General features: G+C 37.0%; 1 pseudogene; it reads left to right on the forward strand.

The window, feature by feature from the left end:
• The first annotated feature begins 556 nt into the window (after positions 1–556).
• On the forward strand, positions 557–5,752 carry LOC119569889 (annotated as a pseudogene).
• The last annotated feature ends 957 nt before the right edge of the window (positions 5,753–6,709 follow it).

The raw sequence follows: 6,709 nt of genomic DNA on the forward strand, positions 1-6,709 counted from the left end.
TCCTCAGCCATATTTTTCTTAGCAATACCTGTCACTCTAGTCCAATGGGTTAGGTTTCCCTAGTCCCTTTTACCCATTGGATCACCATCATCTGGCCCAAAATACAGGTATTAGGCTTATGTGAGTGGACTCTGCAGCTAGGCTAGATGCTCACTAACACTTGTATCATAAGATTTGCTTTATCCAGATGGTAATGAACTTTTATTCTTGCACAGAATCCATATCTCTAGGAAAAACTCTTTCAAGAATAATAACAATAAGTAATGCTGTTATTTGTGTCATTTTAATTTTTTTTCATAACATTCAATTTTTGTAATACAACCTGTGCTGCCAGTCACAGTAGACAGGAACAGGATCTTGGAGCATGGAAATAAAGTCTTCCTTAGAGCCAGTGCTCTTCTAGTCATGGCTCATGGATGGTATAATCCATACTTTTTTTATTGATGAAAATAATGCAAAAGCACATCCTAAATGTCCATTGAGTAATCATCCAAGAGCTTTGTGCACACATGGCAAATCATTCCCATCAGCCTAGCCTTCAGCTGAAATTCTCATGATGGCAGCTCAGCCCTCAGCCAAATTTTCCCATGACAGCATATCATCTGCTCCTCAAGCCAGATTTTTTCATGATGACCTAAGCAAGCTCTTTTTTTTTTTTTTTCTCCAGAAGTTTGCTAAGGATATAGACAAGATGAAATTTTATAAAAAGATATATTACCTATTAGTGATAAATGTCGTATTGGGTGAAATAATGTCAGTAATTAGTTTGATCATAGCTTTTAGAAGAATTGTTCTTTTTCGCACTACAGAAAACTTACCTAGGAATTAAATATTTAAAGACATACAATTTTTAGATAAATATTGGAAGCTTCCAAAAATTAAGTAAACTCCCCAGATTTTGTTGAGATTATTTCTTGAGAGAAAATGGAAAACATGTCAGTGTAATGACATTGACTTGATTATGTGTATTTATAGTGATAGATGTTGCCATTAACTTGGAGATTTCATAAAAAAAAGTTTAGGGCGCATATTCACTTGGGTAAGAGGATTGTTAAACAAGGAAAAAAGGTAAAAGCAGGAAGTAATAGTGGTGCGAGATCTTTACAACTTGCACCCTTTTTTTGCATATGGATAAGACAAGTCAAGTCTCATTTGTAAAAAGATCAGTCCAGTAATTTCTACTTATTTGTATAAATGTCAAAATAGCATTCCCCAGTATTTTTAACAAATGTTCAGGTCTGATTGATATTTCTCGACTTTTATTTACTTTTTTGTTGTCTGGGAATTCTGGATTTTTATTATTATTATTATTATTATATATATATATATATATATATATATATACTATATATATATATATATATAAAATAATTTTTTTTTTCTCTCTCTCACTCTCATTCTCTCTCTCTCATTCTCTCTCTCTCATTCTCTCTCTCATTCTCTCTCTCATTCTCTCTCTCATTCTCTCTCTCATTCTCTCTCTCATTCTCTCTCTCATTCTCTCTCTCATCTCTCTCTCTCTCTCTCTCTCTCTCTCTCTCTCTCTCTCTTCCCCCCCCTCCATATGACTACATAGACAAGAAACAAGGCATAAATGGAGAAAAGTTGATTGTTCACTTTGAGGAAAATTATTTAGAACAGAAGATATGATCACATTCTCATTGAAAAGTATAATATTTCCCATGCTACAATTTCAACTAAATTTCTTAATTTAACATTCAAGTAAACTACGAATGCATAATTTGATTTGTCTGGACCTCCAATACAATAATCAGGCTTATTAACCCATTGCCGATGGTGGCATGTACATACATGCCATGGCATGTCGGGACCATCTGCCGGGGGCACGTACGCACATGCCATGGCATGGCGGGACCATCTGCCGGGGGCACGTACACACATGCCATAGAGGATGCATGGACATGCCATGAGTTTTTTTTTTTTTTTGTTACAATCACGGCAAAAGATTTTTTTTCTGCCAGTGAAAGTGTGATTAAGTCGTTTTTAACACTCTCATTTTTACCATGCAACAAACAAAAAAAATGCAACAAACCAACAATTTCAACTCCATGATGCCGCACACTGCATATTTTATTCGGACTATAGACTGAATAATGATCAACTATGGAGTCTATATAACGACAAAAATACCCTTCAGTCTCGATTTATCAGGAAGTTTGGCAAGTAGAGACTGTAAAAAATAATGAAAACTGAAAATACAACATATTTTTTGTAGTATTACGAAGAAACGGCATGGGATGCTGGTATTTGGCATGAGTGGTTGCGCATCTCGGGCGACGATATAAGCCCCCGGCAGCGAAGCCCGGGCCTCTATGAATGCTACCCCTCAGTAATGGTTAAAGGTAGCATGTGTAGAATGGAAACTGTTCATTACAAGCTGGAGTGAAGGCAACACACATTATTCTTCACTTGTCAGTCAAGAAAAAGGACGTTATATAAACACCCATCGAGGGAAGCATAAAAATAGTCTTTGCTGTTCTAAATCTACATGAAAAGCAAGGCATATGTTCATTTTGGAAATTCAGATGGGGAGTTATAGCACTAGACCAAAACACTCAGATATGGCAAGTAATTAGTTTATGCATTAAAATAATCCCATTTTCCATGGACTTGAAAAAGAGTATGCACACTTTAGAGGTCATTCCTATTTATAGGTGAATTGCCATAACTTTGCACTGAGTGGGACTGAGGATAAACCATGTCTCCATCTCGGTATAAGGTAGCACAAGATATTGGGCCAGAAATATGTTTACTTAAGTGAATATTTGTGTTTTCTTAGTTTGCCTGGAAATATGCCACACATCTGAATGCAGTTTTATTTTAAAAAAGTAAGAAAAAACTGTGGGTGTGGGTGGGTGGGTGGTGGGTGGTCACGTGTGCGTGCGACACACAACCAGCACAATTTGCATATAAATGAAACCAATTCAGTAACTTAAAAAATTACAGACAGTAAAATGTCATTAGTCTTCTTAGTGTATATTCAGAAATAGAAAACTTCTACTAGAAATGTACTTTATATAAGGTATGAAGGACATTTTTCTTACAATCTTTGTAATTAGGAAAGAAAGTTTTTATTATTATTATTATTTTTTTTACAGACCAATGGCCTAGAACTGCTTCAGGGTGGCCAAGTACTAGTGGAACAACAGCAAGTGTAGCCTTCATTAGAAGACAGAAGATTTACATTGGTCATGTTGGTGATTCAGGCATTGTTCTTGGCTGTGAAGACCCAGGTAAATGGGGTAACCTTGTGTTATTTGAGATATTTTTTTTCTCAGGCCATTATATTTGGAAAGTGAATTTATATATGATGGAACAGTTGTACTCTAGGATGTACATAAATTTTTTTAAAATTATTTATCTTTAAATTACAGATGGTGGTTGGCATGGTGAGGCTCTGACCCGGGACCACAAGCCTGAGAGTATAGCGGAAAAGACACGTATCACAGAATGTGGTGGCAAGGTCATAAACAAATCTGGGGTGCCACGTGTGGTGTGGAACAGGGCCCAAGTCGGGTCACCAGGGTCCTGTTCGCAGATCTACACCAATGGATGAAATTCCTTTCCTGGCAGTTGCTAGATCTTTAGGTTAGTTTACTGGTGGGATGAGATGTGAAGCATCATGATGAGCTGTTTAACTTTTTATTTTTAAAGCTAATGTCTTTACAAACAAGGTAACTTCATTCTCTAATGTGTGTAGGTGTCTAACAGTGGCCTTGTTTTTCAGGTGATTTGGGAGCTATAATGCTACAAATGATCAGTTTGTAGTATCCCCAGAGCCAGATGTGTGTGTCATGCCAATAGATATTAAGCGGAAATAGATGTCTCATCTTCGGTACAGATGGCCTCTGGAATGTGCTTACACCTGATGCTGCAGTTAGTGTGGCCCATTCAGCAGAGAAAAATAATGAAAAACATTATTTAGGCATACCTACCTCATGTGGGAAGGTGAGTTATATTTAAAGGAAAATTTAAAGAGTAACTCTTCAGAGAAGTTGTATGCTAACCTCCAGATGTATAGTTTCTTGGGATGAAGGTTCCGAATAATTGAAAAGGATTTATGGAATGGAAAGATTATACAAGTCAGTTTTGTGTACTTGTTTTTTCCTACAAATTTAAAAGTATATTACTATTTTCAGCAAAGGTTATGGGTGAATCCATCCCGCTCAGTAGTATCTGGAGCCTTGGGACGCTACCTCAAACTTAATCTCAGAGCAGATAATACAAGTGCAGTCACAGTCTTCCTTGATCCTCCAGGCAGACCAAAGAGAGAGGTAAAGTTTTTATCATTATTCATTTTTCTCACTTCTATGTACTTGGATGATTGATCATACAGCTACATTATGTGTAAGGAGAAGTATTGTTATAATTGAATTTTAAACTACCATTTTCTTTTGTAGGTACTTTTGCAACAGAAGGGCATGAAGAAAGGTTCTCCCACAAACCCAGCTACCAGACGACCAGCTGCTGAAGAAGACAGAACACAGGAAGCCACAGTCAAAGTTCACGTGTACAACCAGAGCCAAGCAACACGGCATGAAGGTAACCGAGGTGTTCTGAGGTTTAAAGGAGCGTCTTCCTGAGAAATGGCAGACAAACCAACAAGACATGGGTCAGGAAAATCAGCCAGATGGAGCAGATGAGAGCCATGGGTGTTCAGATCTTGACCAAGAAAATGGCAGTAGCTTAGGCTGTAATAGTGGGAGTAAGTTGGTGAAGGTGGTCATACCACTACACTAGGTGTGGAGTCAACTAAAGTGGGTTGTTCTGAGTGTGGCTGTGCAAGTGTACATGCAGTTCCAAGTACATCAAGTGACAATGTAACTAATGCTCAGGATCAGTTTACATCCCGATTGTTACCCCCTACCAGTCAGGCACTACCACCATCTATGCCACGGGAAAGTATATTAGAAAAAATGTCAGACTACAGACCAGAAACTTCAAAAGAGCCCTTGCCTGAAAGTGTATTAGAAAATGTACCAGAAAACAGATCAGAAGCTAGAACTGAAATCAAACCAGAAAATTTGACAGAATGTAGACTAGACATAGGGCCCCTGAGAGATGATATACAAATTCCAGTTGTGTCAAGTAGCACCACAAGTCCAGGAATAGATGCAAGAGGAAGAAAGCACAGAGGAATGGCAGGTAGAGGAAAGTCTTTAGGAGGGAATTGCATCAGAGAAGAAGATGGTAGAAGAAGGACAAGGTCGAACATCCATGTGCCACCAGGAATGGAAATTGAAAATAAAGAGCAGACCCCTGTTGCTTCCAATAATAACAATGAATGGAAAGAACAAGAGAAAGAGGAGACTGCAGGAACTAGTGCCAGGTCTTTGAAAGCTCTTGGTAATTCTGCTGTTGATCCAAAGTAATCGTGTGCTCAAGTCAGTTAATAGAGGGACAACAGAAACGGTTGTCCAGACTGTACCAAAAACTGTGACACCCAAGAGAAAAAGAACTTCTGACATCGAAGCAGAATCTGCAGAGGAACCTATTCCAAAATCTGAAAGGGTTCATACTCGCTCTCACACATGGAGCCATAAGTCGATGGTGACAAGAAGTCAAGAGAAGACTCACAAAACTCCCGCCAACCAAGAAAAGTCTTCAGAACATCGGCCACTCCAAGAAAATGAAGTGTGTGAGGGTGTGTCTGTTTATTTTATAAAATTAACTGTGTTATAGAAGATAACTTTGTATCTTGCACATTTTTTTTTATTACAGAATAGAAGAAAATTATTTTCTTATCCTAATTTTTATTTTTTGTTTTTTGTTTTACTTGTGTGATCTCATTAGATTGCCTGTGAATATGTGCCCAATTCTTGAGGTGCTAAAATGTTGCCTGGTGTATCATATTAGTTGACAAGGCATTCTCTGCAAAGTGCTGTTTATGTAAATAATAATCTCTTTTTTTTATAATGGATATAGGATTACGGCTTATGCATTTTGTTGTTACAGGAAAGGTCTTTTACTTTAACATTCTGTTCTTGCACCACTGAAAGTGAAGTTTATTTTATATACCATATGAAAGTATCTGATTTCAGCAGTGTATGTTTTGTGTTAGAAAGTGAAATGCAAACAAATGTGATCTTAACTGTCCAATTGTCTAGTAGAAGTTTAGATAAACTGTGTGCCTTTTTTTGAACCATAGTGCATGTCCCGGGATATATTGTGGTAGGAATGCGCTGTGAGGAATGGTTCAGATTACAAGACGAAATGTGATGAAGAAGAAAAAAGAATGGAAGAAAATGTTAACCTGGTTCCCTGGTCTGACCTTTGTCTGTGTCTTTGCTTCTGAATGTGTTTTGTCTACAACCTTGTCTGACAATGTCTTTAGTTATTTGTAGATGTGTTGAGTTGCAGTGAAAATTTACTGTTTTTTTCCAACTTATTTTTTTTTCAACCAATAGGAGATCTTTCACTCATAGTAATGAAGTCTCAGTACATCAAAAGTTTAAGCAATAAGAAATGCAATCATCAAAATTTTCCCTTTTAAGTCAGATCAACCAAATAGTTAAGAAAAAATGAAAAGTTGCATGTACTATTAGCTTGTCTTCTCCCACATTCAGTCTATTGAGTGATGTATTTTGAACTCAGGAGAAATATATTTATATAAATATATATAAATGTAGCCCTATATGTATATACTAATTGGCACCTGAAAAGGTCATATTATTTGGTTTAAGATAAT

The sequence above is a fragment of the Penaeus monodon genome, unplaced genomic scaffold (genome assembly GCF_015228065.2).
Source record: "Penaeus monodon isolate SGIC_2016 unplaced genomic scaffold, NSTDA_Pmon_1 PmonScaffold_196, whole genome shotgun sequence".
In the NCBI taxonomy this organism is placed as follows: Eukaryota; Metazoa; Arthropoda; class Malacostraca; order Decapoda; family Penaeidae; genus Penaeus; species Penaeus monodon.